This window comes from Acanthochromis polyacanthus, chromosome 15, assembly GCF_021347895.1.
Source record: "Acanthochromis polyacanthus isolate Apoly-LR-REF ecotype Palm Island chromosome 15, KAUST_Apoly_ChrSc, whole genome shotgun sequence".
Lineage (NCBI taxonomy): Eukaryota > Metazoa > Chordata > Actinopteri > Pomacentridae > Acanthochromis > Acanthochromis polyacanthus.
The window spans coordinates 37,723,099-37,738,922 of record NC_067127.1 but is presented as its reverse complement, the minus strand read 5'-3'; the positions used below and the strand labels follow the sequence as shown (position 1 = coordinate 37,738,922).

General features: G+C 39.3%; 1 long non-coding RNA gene across 4 annotated transcripts; it reads left to right on the top strand.

Moving 5' to 3' along the window:
• The first annotated feature begins 10,973 nt into the window (after nt 1–10,973).
• LOC127537531 (uncharacterized) lies at nt 10,974–12,634 on the top strand. 4 transcript variants are annotated; one of them, XR_007947254.1, is made up of 4 exons: nt 10,974–11,137; nt 11,271–11,362; nt 11,453–11,590; nt 11,904–12,634. It is a non-coding gene; the product is annotated as an uncharacterized LOC127537531 (long non-coding RNA). The 4 variants fall into 4 exon arrangements; XR_007947253.1 differs by having other exon boundaries at nt 11,836–12,634; XR_007947252.1 differs by lacking the exon at nt 11,904–12,634 and having other exon boundaries at nt 11,317–11,362; nt 11,453–11,665.
• The last annotated feature ends 3,190 nt before the right edge of the window (nt 12,635–15,824 follow it).

The following is a 15,824-nucleotide window of genomic DNA, read 5'->3' as shown; positions in this document are numbered from 1 at the left end:
AAATTACTCAAAAGTTATATAAAATGATTCAAAAATTGTCGTAAATTACTCAGAATTTGCTAAAAATGACAATGAATGGTCAGAACTGAAGCAGAGGTTGAGATCAGGACTTTCTAGAGTCTGATAAACAACACAGGACAAAATGCAGTAAAAAATGTCCAAAATGACTTGAAATCTGTCCAAAATTAGCTAAAAATTGCCCAAAATGACTAAAAAGTTATCGAAAATGCTTTAAAAAATGTCATAAATGACTCAGAATTTGTCCAAAATGTCTCAAAAATCATTAACGTGGCTCAAAATGTGTCCAAAAGGACAAAGATCAGTGAGAACAGAAGCAGAGTTTGACATAATGACTTGAAATTTGTCCAATAAAAGGCTAAACATAGTCTAAAATTACTCTTAAATTATAGAAAATGAATAAAAATGGTCATAAATGGCATAAAGGAGAATTTGTCCAGAGTTCCTCAGAAGTCCTCCCTGGACCTCCTGACCTGGATCTAACGAAGCATCTCTGAGCTGCTTCTGTCGTCTGACGTCTATTTTTAACCTTCATCTCCTTCGGTCCACCTGCAGGTTTGTCTCCCAGACTTCCTGTGAGGTCACCGTCTGACCTGTGAACTTCCTGTGACATCATGAGTGATGACATCATGAGTGATGAGCGATGGCTGGACTGGAGGTCATCAGACGGACAAACAAACAGAAGAAGATCTGACCTGGAGGCCTCAGACTGGACTAGACTTTAAACCATCTCATTAATGACTGAAGTTTGTTCTGGTGCTTCAGTTTCTCTCAGAGAACGTCTGGTTTCAGGATGATATTAATCTGAATGAAGAGACGCTGTTTGATTTAGTTTTTAAGTTTTAATGCGTTTAAAGTGAACTTCCATAATTAATTTATGACAAGTTTTAATCATTCTGATCAAAACGTTATTAATTTATGTCCACTTTTAGTCATTTTGAACACTTCTTAATACATTTCTGACTCATTTAGGATCCATTTGAGTCTTTTTTTAAGACTTTTGGAGTTGTTGTGGACAGATTTCAGTCCTTTGGCATCAACAGAAACTCATCCTGTTTCTGTTTCTGTCCACATAGAAGAACCAGATAGAACTCCCCTGGACCAGTTTAGCTTTGTTTTGTGATGATTCTGCATCTTTATCTGATATTTTATAGTAATTATACGCATTTTTGGACTGATTTAATATATTTTAATTCAAATTTAATGTCTTTTGGTTTTGATTTTTGCATCTTTTTGTGGTGTTTTTGCATCTGTTGTGGTAATTTCACTTCTCTTGCGGGTCAAATTCCTTGAATGTGAAATCCCACTTGGCAATAAAACCTTTTTCATTCTTTTTGTGCTAATTTAGCTTCTTTAGACGTTAATTTTGTTTCTTCCTATGTTTTTTTTTAACATCTTTTGTGTTAATTTCACGTCTTTTTGTGTTGATTTCACCTTTTTTTCCAGAAATTTAGTGTTTTTCTGTGATGGTTTTACATCTTTTTGTGGTATTTCAGCATCTGTTGTGTTGATTTAATGTCTTTTTATGGAAACCTATCATATCTTTGCCATGATTTCACTTTTAGATCGTTTTGTGGAACTTTTCTTTTTGTGATGATTTTGCATCTTTCAGTGGTTCTTAGGCATCTTTTGGGGTTGGTTTCACATCTATGTGATGATTTCATTTGTTTATGTGCAAATTTAGCTTCTTTTTTAAGGACACTGCATTTTTGTGATATTTTAGCATCTTTTGTGGTGATTTCATGTCTTTTTGTGCCAATTTAGCTTCTTTTTGTGAGGACACTGCTTTTTGTGGTATTTTAGCATCTTTTGCAATTATTTCATATATTTTTGTGGTAATTTCACATCTTTTAATTGACATTTTTGCATTTGGAATATTTAGGCATCTTTTCTGTTAATTTAATATGTTTTTATGGAAAATGAGCATCATTTTGTGATGATTTCCCAGGTTTTTTTCAGGTTTTTTTCTTACATAGTTTCTGGCATATTGTTGTTCAAATAGACTCAGATTTTAATGTCAGAAAAAAACTCCCAAAAATACCTGATAAATCTGAATCTTTATCTAAATTTAGCACATATCTTCGAAATATCTACATTCATGCATCAACATTGAGTAAAATCAGAGCTGGAGGAGGCCCTGCAGCAGCAGATGTAAAAGCTGTGATGACAGAGTTTGTCCAGCAGGAGGCAGCACCAGGACAGAAAAGCTTCAGTCTGTCTAAACTGTGGGACAGGTGGATTGTCGTGTTTAAATGTTGGTTTTTATTCAGTTTTTAGTCCTTTTGGACAAATTTCACGGGAATTTGAACAATTTTTCATTCATTTTGCACAAATTTTAAGTATTTTCAGACAAATTTTGAGTCATTTTGGACTATTTTTAAAGCGTGATGTTGAAGATACATTCAGCCTGGTGAAACATCTGATGAATCTGATGGCTTTCTGAACAATTTATCCCTCATTTGGGACAAATTTTAGCTACTTTTGTCATATTTTAGTCAATTTTGAACAATTGTTATTGCAGATTTCAGATATATTTGGAGTCATTTCATTGGATATACATTCAGTCTGGTGAAGGGATAATGTTAGCCCATTTAATCCATTTAATGTCTGTGTTTTTAAGGGATTTTAACGGTATTTTTGACCTGCAGCAGCAGATGTAAAAGCTGTAATGACAGAGTTTGTCCAGCAGGAGGCACCACCAGGACAGAAAAGCTTTGAGCTGCTCTGAAGCTGTCTGTGGATTTATCAGGATTCTGAGGACTGAAACAGAGAAGAATGAGATGATTTGTGGTTGATTTTTCTTGTTCCTGAGCTGTTTGTGTTTCTTTCTGCTGGTCATGATGCTGGAGCTGAACCAACCTGGACTTATTCTTCATGAGGTGTTTTTATTCTTCCATCTGTCTGATGCAGTATTTTATTAAAGGACTACAAACTCTTTTCTAATAAACATCCTGCAGCTCTGTCTGAAGCTCTTAAACCATCTGTTGTCTTTTAATAATCACCATTTACTGCCTAGAAACAGTAAAAACAGAACGATTTACCACCTTTTATTAGAAACATCATATGATTGGAGAAGTTCCATCACGAAAAGCATCCGAGTCTCAGCTTTAAATGGAGATAGAGCATCAAAACCACTAAGAATAAGACACAAATAACCTGTTTGTTGAGAGCTCCAGGTTGAACTGCAGGCAGTGTTTCCAGTAAAATAAATGCAGCAGAAACAGAGAACAGAGAAGTAGTTGGAGATCCATCCAGCATGGAGGAACATCTACTGATGATGAGACATCTGGAAACATGGAGATAGAAAAACATCTGCAGGATGAGGAGACAACATGACCACAAAGAGACAAAACGACAAAAATGAGACATGAAGCAACAACACAAGTTACTGGAGATCCATGCATGGTCAAACATGTTCCCAGAGAGGAAGCGTGTGGAGAGGAAACATGGAGGTTCTTGTTAATTATAATGAAACGTCATCATTTAAAGTTCAAATTTAGTTCATTTTTCTGAAGGAACCACACATGATGCATTCAAGGACCAGCTGGAAGTAGAAAATATGAGCATTTTACTTCTGTTGTTACAGTTTGAAGCTGATAAATGAGACGTGTTTTACTTTGAAAAGTCCCAGAGAGGAGTTAAACCCTTTGTAGAAATGGAGATAAACATCTGCAGCATCAGGAGACACCATTCTGCCTCATCTGGGGCAACTTTTGAGTCATTTTGGACAAACATGAACTGACTTTGAAGCTTACTCTGGATGTACTTCAAGTCATTTCACTGGAGGATCCATCCAGCTCGATGAAACAGCTTTCTGTTCTGGTCTTTTCTCTGGTTTCCATCATTCTATGTACTGGAAGAAGACACCTCTGAGTTCTCTCTCTTTTTTTATGGTGTTCAGGTTCCACAGAGCTGCAGGACTTTAAAATGACCCACATGAGCGGCCCCGTTAACCTTCATGTCTTCAATTCAATGCTTTTTTTATCACTTTGGACAAATTGTGGTCATTTAGGACATATTTATGGTCATTTTGCTCAGATTTGAAGACATTTTTTGACACATTTTGATCTATTTTGGACAGATTTAAATCATTCCAGGAACTTTTTCAGTATTTTGGACACATTTTCAGTAACTGAGAACACATTTTAAGTAATTTTTGGAACATCTTTGAGTCACTCTGGACATTTTTCTCTCATTTATTTTTCTATCATTTATGGATAGAATTCTGAGTCATTGTAGACAAATTTTGTGCAATTTTGGACATTCAGATCTCAGATTCTCACTAAAGGTTGTGCTTTTTCTTTATTTTCCAGTTTGACAGCGTTATGCTCCAATGAAACAAAAACTGCAAAACGGCAAAAATGAGACAGAAAATGACAAAAATGTGGACATAAAATGTGCAGACAGGTTCTGTGACGGTCAGAGTTAAACCTGTTTCCAGCTGTTGATCCTGCAGAAGGTGCAGACGTGTTTTCCTGTCATTAAACACTCTAAAACCTCATCATTACCACGGTGAGGACAGAGGCGTCGTGCTGTTTATTAAAATGAATCTATCTATACGTCAGATTAGCTGCTGTGACTGCAGGCTGCTAATTACACACAGATCCAACATAATCTGGTTTTCTGACACTTTATCTGTGTGTGTGGGTGAGCTGCTGATGACTTCTAATTCTGCTGCCGTGGACACGTTTCCTCTAATCTGGTTCAGCGGATCAGCGAGTCCTCAGGAGTTAGTGGGAATAAAATCTGCTCCTGTTACACAATTAGACGCCCCAGGACTCACTAATGTTCAAGATCTGCTTAAATTAGTCCATTTCCACCTCAGTTTGGTTTTTCTGGTTTCAGTCTTCTGGTTTATCTTGGACTCCTCTGGACTCTAACGCTACCATCAGGCATGGAGGTGGCGGTATCATTATACTATCAGTTTAACTGAATCAAGCATGAGTCAGAAGGACAACAAATGTAGTGAAACAGCACCAATTCCAGTTCAGTTCTGCTACATTTGTCGTCTTTCAGACTTGGTTCTTTTTTTTTATGTCTGCATTTATTCTCATTGTTTAACTCCACAGAAGGGGTGTCAACGTTTTATGAGATTAATGCAGATTTTAGTCTTACAGCCAAATATCTTATTATTTAGTGCATGTGTGTGACCATCACCAGTCCTCCCTGAAAGCTAAGCTGACACTTTTTATTACATTTCCCTGTTAAGAGCCAGGGAGGGCAGTGCTACACCTCAGTGGTGATGTGAGGGGAAACAAAGGGTGGACAGGACGAGAGGGGACGGACAGGGACTAGCAAGCGGTGCTATTACAACTGAAGAAGTGTGTCAGGTGCTGTGTAATCCCCACCCAGATAGCAAACTATGGGTGAATCAATGTTGAATCTATGTTGAGACCTAACGTAGAAATTATACAGAAAGCGCAAGGTTGATAAAATGTTGAGTCAACGTTTGCTTTTCAACCATAAATCACACTTTACCCAGATAACAAAAGATGTTAAATCAATGTTGAATTAGGGTTAAGAAGGTTGAATTGTGGTTACGGTTGAAGACTGATGGTTGGATCAACGTTGATTCAACAACATTTTGTTAACATTGAAGTTTGTGTTTAAAAGATACCATTGAATCTACGTTGTATTTTGGTTTAATTAAAATGTTTGACAGGTCAATGTTTAATTAATGTTGAATCTATGTTTGCAAACATGTAATCTATGTAAGCAAACGTTGACTCAACATTTTATCAACCTTGCGCTTTCTGTATAATTTCTACGTTAGGTCTCAACACAGATTCAACATTGATTCACCCATAGTTTGCTATCTGGGCAACTATTAACTGCTCGTCAATTTAAAAAAAAACCAACAAAACAAAGAAAATAAATAAACAAACAAACAGTATTGAACCCCATAATTGTGGATGTCTTGACAGTATAGAATAGAATAGGCCAGAAGAAGATACTAGAGGAAGAGAGAGTGGGTTTAGTGTGAGTCTAGACTCTGGAGAGAGTCTCAGCACATTCTGGTCCCATCACTGCTCAACAACTGGTGAGACCTGATCAAACATGTAAGTGTGAAGGACCCTGAAGCCCAGAACGGCTATCACGGCAATGCAGGGCCAACACCCCCCCCCCCCCCCTCCGGGGCAGGAGGACCCACCCACCACCCATGCCCCAACCCCGCTCACCAGTTTTAACTTTGGGGCCTGAATTTTAAGTGTCTTCGTTGTTTAAATAGTTTTTTAGAGAAAACTCTGGAATGTTGAGCTGAAGATGGTGCAGCTCTGAATGATCCGGTTCTACCTGCAGGTAGTTTTCAGGCTTCACTCTTCCTTAAATAAGGTTTTCAGTTCCAGGCTTTGGTTTATTTTCTCTTTACCTGCAGCGTCTCCTCACATCCGTCACGTGTTCATGAGCGTTTCAGTGTTTGTGAGGAGCACTTTTTATTTTTTGTGATGTAGATCTGAGTGGAATAAAGAGATTAGCTGTGTGTCGATAATCCCTTCATGTCGACTCACAAACATCCTCTCTCCTGTTCCTTCATCCTTCACACGTCACGCCGATAAACTCGCCTCGCCGCCGCCGCCGAACACTTAAAGCCGGAATTTATGTTGGAAAAAGCACAATAAGTGTGATTTGTCTGTAACAGGCTTAAACATTTCAGGCTCTCAGACTCTCATCTTCTACGAGTTGTCTCACAGAAATCCTCAGTTTCACATCCAGATCAGCGACTGTTTGATTCTCTCCCCGGCTAGTAGGCGACACGCTTTAAAAAGGAATTCTAAATGTTCTCTGCTCCCCCACAGCTGTGGAGATAACAGGAAGCTGCTGAGGAAGGCAGCAGGTGAAGGCAGAGTTCAGGGATTGGGAGTGAAGAACACGCTGTTCGCTTCACTCTGAATAATGAGCCACTGAGCAGAATATGAATGTTCATGTAGAAATTAGAGACAAAAACAAGACAAATATGTTGGATCAGAGCCGGGAGTGGAGCTGGACGTCCTCCATCACAGCTCCAGTCCAAGACACTTCAAATCCACTCTGTAAGTGAGCAGTAGTGTGACGGTCTCTGGTCTGACTGCTGGTGATTTATGAGGAGTTTGTGGTCAACACGGTGATTATTGAGGATCGTGTTGCTGTTTAGACTGTGAGGTTTACAGAACAATCAGGGCCGAGCGTGGAAACCGAGATGAAAGAGCGGAGTTCTGGCAGAAACATGGAGAACATGAAGAATGCTGAGGCGGATTAAAGTGAGTCTAACTGAAGTGAACAGATCTCAGCCTGCAGCTCCACTCAGGAAGAAAACCACAAACTTTACGGCTTCGCTCAGCCTCAGATTGCTCAACGTCTGGGTGGAACCCCACACTGATCTAATTACTGGAGAGTTCAGTAAATCTGAGAGTTCTAGTGTCCTCCCTCTGATGGTATCTGAGGAGTCAAAGGTTCAGGTTCTGTCTCCAAGCAGGAGGAGACTAAAGAAACATAATGGAATCCACCAGCACAGAAGAGAAGAAAGATGGAACATGAATAGATCTGACTAGAGCAGGACATCCTCAAAAACTGAAACCAAGAAGAAAGAGACTAGAGAGGGAGGCCACCAAGACTCTATGACTAATCTGAAGGAGTTCCAGCTTCAGACTGTTCATCAACAACTGCTGTCTGTTCTTCACCAGTCAAAGCTTTATGGAGACAAAGAGAAAGACTCTGATGGAAAAAGCTCCAATTAAATGTGGACTAGAGTTCACCAGAAGACATGTGGAGACTCTGAAGACACCTGGAAGAAGGTTCTTTGGTCTGAGGAGACCAGGATGGAGCTTTATGTCCATCAGACTGGATGATATGTTTGATGGACACCAAACACTGAATATCATCACAAACACACCATCCTCACTGTGAAGCATGGTGGAGGCAGCATCATGATGAAGCACGGTGGAGGCAGCATCATGATGTGAAGCATGGTGGAGGCAGCATCATGATGTGAAGCACGGTGGAGGCAGCATCATGATGTGAAGCATGGTGGAGGCAGCATCATATATAAAATCATATTTAACTGCTCTTTAACAGATTTTTCCTGTTTTGTTAGTTCTCAGATTTGTTTTTTTTTAAAAACACCAAAACTGTCATGAACGTTCACATTAAATACATAATCTGTACTTTACTACTAATGATGGTATTTTACTATATTTAATATAGATCTTTATATACAGATCTGTGACAGTGTTTTACTGTATTTTAATGCTGTCGTTGGTTTTCCAGGCTGTGATTTTACACCTTTTATGCTGCGGTTGAAGCGTTGAAGTGTTTTCTGGGGTTTATTTCCTCCTGCTGTGACTTCCAGACACTCAGAGACAGACCAGTGTTTGCTGGTTTTAATATTAACCAGCAGCAGATGGAGACTGGAGGTAAACTGGTCCCAGCAGAGGCTCATGGTTCACATGTTGTCGCTGTAATTCGAGGTGTGTTTCATTTCCTGGAGCTGTCAGTCTGAGCAGTGACCTCACCGCTACAGCACCAACATACATGTGCTGCGCTGCGTGTGTGTGTGTGTGTGTGTGTGACCTACATTGCTGTTTTTACTGATTAGAGGCTGCTCATAATGAGACCTGTTAACATCAGACCCTAAACACACATGAAGCTCAACAACTGATTCCTTCAGGGGAAAACTGTGAACCAGGCCACAGAACATTCACTGGAAGAAAAGATGTGAAAATCTGACAACAAAGAGGCCAGAAAATATGTTTAAAAAATACAGAAACATGTGGCAAATAAATGTAAATCTTATTTTTAGCTGATTGAAATGCAGTAAAACTGTTGTTTATAGTCAAAGCGGCAAATTACTGGATTGTAAAACATTTGAAGTTTTTAACAGTACTTTTTCCCCTAACAGTTTACTGTTATTACACACTGTGTGTGTGTGTGTGTGTGTGTGTGTGTGTGTGTGTGTGTGTGTGTGTGTGTGTGTGTGTACGTGTTTATCTATACCGGTGGGGACTTCAACCTGACTATCTCGGTGGGGATTCGTCTCACGGTGGGGACCAAAAATGGTCATGTTGTTGTTACTGAAAAAGTAAAAGTGCAAAAACGTTTCTTTAGGGTTAGACATTGTTTTGGTCTGGGTTAAGGTTAGGGTTGGGTTAGGGTTAGGGGTTAGATATGAATGGGAGTCAATGGTAAGTCCCCACGGGGATATAAGAACCAGACGTGTGTGTGTGTGTGTGTGGATCGTTTGTCTTGTTCTTCATGTTCTTGTCAGGTTCCTCTTCTCCTCTCTGGATGTGGAACCACTGAGGAAACAATCAGTTCAGTTAAAGTGGAATAATTTTAAATCAGAAACAGATGAATTTATCTCATAGAATCACTAAAGGATCCTTTGAACAGACTTTAGAGCTGAGTCCTCTGATAACTGAAGCTCTAATGTGACTCTAAAAGCATTTTAAAGTGGACTTTTAGAGCTGGACGGACTTGGTCTTACTCTCTAATGTCTTTATGCAGATTAATGGCAGCTATTTGTAGCTCGTTAATCCGTGCTGAGGAGGACCACAGATTAATTTGTTCATCAGATGCTGCCTCCGGCCGCTCATTAGAGCCTCTGGGTGTGTTTCCAAATCCTCCACCTCCTTCTAGTTTCCTCTGACGGATGATTCCTGTCAGCCTGAAATTCAATCCTGGAGCCTGAGAACAGCGACGGTGAATTCCTCGTCTACGTTCCTGCTTTAGTCTTCATCTGGTCCACTGGTTTACGTGATGTGTGAACATTTATAACTGTATTAGTGCACATTATTGATCATTTAATGAGTTTAATTCATTTTTTAGTCGGTGTCAGATGGAATTTAACTTTAAAACTCAAAAATCCAAAATAAATCAGCTGTAAGGACAGAACTTCCTTGTTGTGAAGCGGTTTCTGTGTTTGTCTGCTTCTAGTCTGTTTTTTATTCAACAAACTGCACCTTTTCAGAATAAAATGGTTATCTCTGTTACCAAAATTAAAGCTCATTTAACCCTAAAAATCTCTTGAGTTTTCTGAACAACAGGCTGCAGGTTTTCCTGTTTTTATTCTAATCCCAGGATTAACCCTAACAATCAATTTCTGTTTTTCTGGAGACTCTCCTCCAATCAGGATGGAGCATCGAGGCGATTCCTGGAGCTTCTAGTAACGAGCTTAGAGGTCCGACGGAGGATCATCTACTTTAACACACACTCTGTAGATTAACACACACTCTGTAGATTAACACACACTCTGTAGAATGTGTGTTAATCTAACTCTCCAGATGCTGTTTCAGATCGACAGGAGAGTTCGTCTCTAACAAGCTCCTGGCAGCGCTCCAATGGTCCAAAATGACAGGACATTTGTTCAAAGTGACTCAAAATTTGTCTAAATAGATTTTAAACACCATGATTGACCCAAAATTTGTTGAAAACTACTCAAAACTGTAGTCCAAACCAGCTAAGAAGAACACGATAACAAGGTTTTTTAGTCCAAAATGACAAAAAAATGACGACAAACCATCCAAGATTAATAGAAAGTCCTTTAAAATGACCCCAAATTCATCCAAATTGACCAAAAATTAGTCCAAAATGACTAATACCTCACCTAATATACCAAAAGATCATTCTACAAGTCAAAATTGGTCCAGAATGACACAAAATGTATTCAAATTGATTTGAAATATGCTTAAAATTACTAGTCCACACCAAACAAGCACAACAATCAAACTAATTTATCCAAAATTATTCAAAAATTATGCAAGAAATGAATACAGTTATCTGAAAACAAGCTAAAAATGGTCCACAATAGCTAAATTTGTCCAGAGTGACTCAGACTTTTTCAGCTTTTTTTTCAATTTTTTTCAATTTTTTCAATTTTTTTTTTTTTTTACTAAAAGCAGGTTTCAGAATGATCCTCCACCTATGAGGCCTTATCTTCAAGTCTATGAGGCTGTATCTTCAGGTCCTATAATTCAGTATCTTCAGATCTATGACGCTGTATCTTCAGGTCCTATGAGGCTGTATCTTCAGGTCCTATGAGGCTGTATCTTCAGGTCCTATGAGGCTGTATCTTCAGGTCCTATGAGGCCGTATCTTCAGGTCCTATGAGGCTGTATCTTCAGGTCCTATGAGGCCGTATCTTCAGGTCCTATGAGGCTGTATCTTCAGATCTATGAGGCCGTATCTTCAGATCTATGAGGCCGTATCTTCAGATCTATGAGGCCGTATCTTCAGATCTATGAGGCCGTATCTTCAGATCTATGAGGCCGTATCTTCAGGTCCTATGAGGCTGTATCTTCAGGTCCTATGAGGCTGTATCTTCAGGTCCTATGAGGCTGTATCTTCAGGTCCTATGAGGCCGTATCTTCAGGTCCTATGAGGCTGTATCTTCAGATCTATGAGGCCGTATCTTCAGGTCCTATGAGGCTGTATCTTCAGATCTATGAGGCCGTATCTTCAGGTCCTATGAGGCCGTATCTTCAGGTCCTATGAGGCTGTATCTTCAGGTCCTATGAGGCTGTATCTTCAGGTCCTATGAGGCTGTATCTTCAGGTCCTATGAGGCTGTATCTTCAGGTCCTATGAGGCCGTATCTTCAGGTCCTATGAGGCTGTATCTTCAGATCTATGAGGCCGTATCTTCAGATCTATGAGGCCGTATCTTCAGGTCCTATAATTCAGTATCTTCAGATCTATGAGGCTGTATCTTCAGATCTATGAGGCTGTATCTTCAGATCTATGAGGCCGTATCTTCAGATCTATGAGGCCGTATCTTCAGATCTATGAGGCTGTATCTTCAGGTCCTATAATTCAGTATCTTCAGATCTATGAGGCTGTATCTTCAGGTCCTATGACGCTGTATCTTCAGGTCCTATAATTCAGTATCTTCAGATCTATCAGGCCGTATCTTCAGGTCCTATGAGGTTGTATCTTCAGCAGCCTTTAGCTCCAATGACCTGCTGTAGATGGAGGTATCGTCTCTAACAAGCGTCAGGCAGCTCCTTGGGAATTTTACTCCATTCCTCGTGGGTGATGGTCTCCATCTCAGCGATGTTCTCAGGTCTACGTGCTGCAGCAGCTTTCTTCAGATCCACCTCAGGTTCTTCATTGGGTTTCAGTCTGGAGGTAGTGATGTCCACTCTAGAACCTTCCATGCTTTCTTCTCTAACCAGTCTTTGTTGGTTCTGATGTGTGTTTGGGGTCGTTGTCTTCCTGGAACGTCCAATTACGTCCAAGCTTCAACTTCTTCAGGGACTGAGGGACGTTCTTGTCCAGAACATCCTGGTACTTCCTGAATCCATGGTGCCTTCAACACGTTGGAGATTCCTGGTTCCATCAGAAGCAGAACACCCCCACAGCATCCCAGATCCACCACCATGCTTCACAGCAGGCAGGGTGTTCTTCTCCTCGTGGGCCTCGTTCTTCCTCCCAAACGTTCCTCTGGTCCATAGGACCAAAGAGCTCTAGTTTGGTCTCATCAGTCCATACAAAGGTCTCCCAGAACTTCTGTGGCTTAGATAGGTTGGTTCTAGCAGACTGGAGGCCATTGTTCTTATGGTGTGTCTTCAGAAGCTGTGTCCATCTAGGAGATCTGGCATAAAGTCCTTCAGCATGGAGTGTGTCCACAGAAACATCAGTTCCTCTTCCAGCCAGATCTTCCTGCAGGCCCCTGGCAGTAAGCCGAGGGTTCTGGTCCATCTGTCTCCATAAATCTTGATTTTCTCGCTGACAGCTTCTTTTTTCCACCATGTAGTGTAGCCACAGTACGGGTGGATTTGAACATACCAATGATGCTTCTAACAGTGTCTCTGGGAACATTCTAGAGCTTGGAGATCTTCTTGGACCCATTTCCTTTCTGGTGCAAAGCAGCTATCTCCTCTGTAAACTTCAGGACATCTCTGTGGTCTGAACCATGGTGCTGCTGGAGGTGTAAGGGGAGGATTGACCCAAAGCATTGTGTTTTTTGTTGTTTTGCATCAAATTTTTGTCCTTTTGTGTCTCCTTTATGGCATTTTACATGTTCCTTGTGTCATTTTCTGTTGATTTTGCTGTTTTGAATTAAATTTTTGTGGTTTTGTGTCTTGTTTTTGTCAATTTCTGTCCCGTTTCCGTGATTTTGTGCGTCACTCATGGTTTTGTGTTGCTTTGAATCCCATTTTTGTCTTTTTATGTCTCATTCCTATAAATTTTTCATCATTTTCATCATGTTGTGTCTTCTTTGTGTCATCTTGTGTCTTGGTTTTGTTGTTTTGTGTCACGTTTGTCCTTTCGTGTCTCTTTTATGACATTTTGTATCTCATTTTTCTTTTATGTTTTGTTTGTGTCGTTTTCCATCTTGTTCATGTCATGTTGTGTCTCGTTTCATTGTTTTGGATCTAATTTTAATATTTCTGCGTCTTGTTTTTGTCCCCTGGTGTCTCGTTTGCATAGTTTTGTGTCTTTTGGTTGTTTTTTGTCACATTTGTGGCCTTTTGTTTCTCCTTTATAGCATTTTCTGCCTTGATCGTGTCATTTTGTGTTGTTTTTTCATGTTTTGTCAAAAATATCAGGGAGGTTGAATCATTTTGCATGCAACTGTGTTTATCTAAGTATGGTGCAGCCTCGTACTGAATAATCGCAGGAAGAACTTTTTTCTTTCAGACCTTTCTTGGGAAACTGTGAATCTAGCAACAGATCATAAAAACTTGAGGGAATTTACGACATTTTCTGAGGAATAAAAAGATTAAAACCTGAACACTAAAGCTGAGAGGATGAACTCCAACCAGATGTTCAGAAGATCATTTCTACACCTCTGAGGTCCAACATCTGCTGAGGAGAACCAAAGAAACTTAGCATTGTCCTTCATTCTGATGTGGCGCATCTGATAAAGTTTATATAAGAATCATAACATAGAAAAAAGATGTTAAGTTTTGTTCTTTCAATCTAAATCTGGAGCTTCATGAGGTCTGGAAACATCTCAAACTGAACATTTAACTGAAATGTGGTGGAGATGAACCGACAGGAGAGAAGAATTAAAGCACTGAGTTTGAACATCTGTAAACCTTTAGTGATGTGGGAGGTTCAGCTGTGACCTCCGACCTGCTGGAGATGAACGGACCTCCACAACCAGAAGAAACACGATGAACATAAAGAAGAGAAAACAGGATGAGAGGAACAGAAACTCTTAATAACCAGAATAAAATCTGCATTTGTTGTTTTCCCCCTACATTCAGATGAAAATTCATCAAGAATTAAATTTAAATATTTTAAAACAAACACATTAGAGACGTTCTGAGTAAATATTAGTAATGAATAAATTATTCCTGGAATGCTTCAGCTGCTGCACAGTAAAACATTTGAACTGTGACCATCCAAACTTTTTCTTCAGAACTTTTTCATCTTTGACTCATGAATTCCAAAAAATCAGATCCGAGATGACTCAGAAAATGTCCCAGATGGCTTGAAACCCAGAAACATGTCTAAAATTACGATCAAATATCCAAAATAACTTTAAACACATCCTTAATTACTAAGAATTCTAAAAAAAGAACAAAAATCTGTCTTAAAATCTGTCCAAAATTATTAAAAACTGTCCCAAATAAATTGAACCATGTCCTAAATGACAGAAACAAGACAGAAAATGACAAAAACGAGACACAAAAGACAGAAACAAGACAAAAACATGATACAAAATGACAAAAAGACAAAAGACAACAAAAAAAGACATAAAACAAGACACACTGTGGACTGTGAGCACGCTCAGTGTGTTCCCTGTGGACTGAGCATGCTCAGTGCGTTCCGACACTCCTCTGGTTGTTTCTGTTTTTATCTCCAGATGTTGTGAGGAGGAGGATGGATCATTTGGAAACTCATTTCTTGGAAGTGATCTCTAAAGAAAACCTCCAGAAATCACAGTTTATTACCGGACAAGAAAAGTTCAGTCCAGAACTTCTAAATTTTGAAAAGTAAACCTTCTCTGTTCCAGTTTTCTGCTCCACATTCATCAGTAAGTTTTTATTTCATTCATTGACAAAAGAAAAAAAAAACAATCCAAGACAACACAGAAACGTGTGAATGAAAGGAGCAGAAGGAAGAATAAACTGATGGAATCTGAAGCTTTATGTCAACAATCAGTTATAATGAGCATAAAAACAAACAGAATGACTGTAAAGTCTGCAGCCGCTATCAGAGTTTATCTCAGGACAAACCCTGTTCTTTGTGTTTTAATAATATGCCGGTTTTAATCAAATAAAATCTGGATCTGTGCTCTCAACAAATCCTAAAACATACTGGAAATATATTAAAGGTATTAAATACATAGTAGGACACCGAAATGTAGTACTGGAGGGTAAATGTAGTATTAGAGGGTAAATGTAGTATTAGAGGGTAAATGTAGCGTTAGAGGGTAAATGTAGTATTAGAGGGTAAATGTAGCGTTAGAGGGTAAATGTAGTATTAGAGGGTAAATGTAGCATTAGAGGGTAAATGTAGTATTAGAGGGTAAATGTAGCATTAGAGGGTAAATGTAGTATTAGAGGGTAAATGTAGTGTTAGAGGGTAAATGTAGCGTTAGAGGGTAAATGTAGCATTAGAGGGTAAATGTAGCGTTAGAGGGTAAATGTAGTTAGAGGGTAAATGTAGTGTTAGAGGGTAAATGTAGCATTAGAGGGTAAATGTAGTGTTAGAGGGTAAATGTAGTGTTAGAGGGTAAATGTAGCATTAGAGGGTAAATGTAGTGTTAGAGGGTAAATGTAGCATTAGAGGGTAAATGTAGCGTTAGAGGGTAAATGTAGTGTTAGAGGGTAAATGCAGTGTTAGAGGGTAAATGTAGTATTAGAGGGTAAATGTAGTGTTA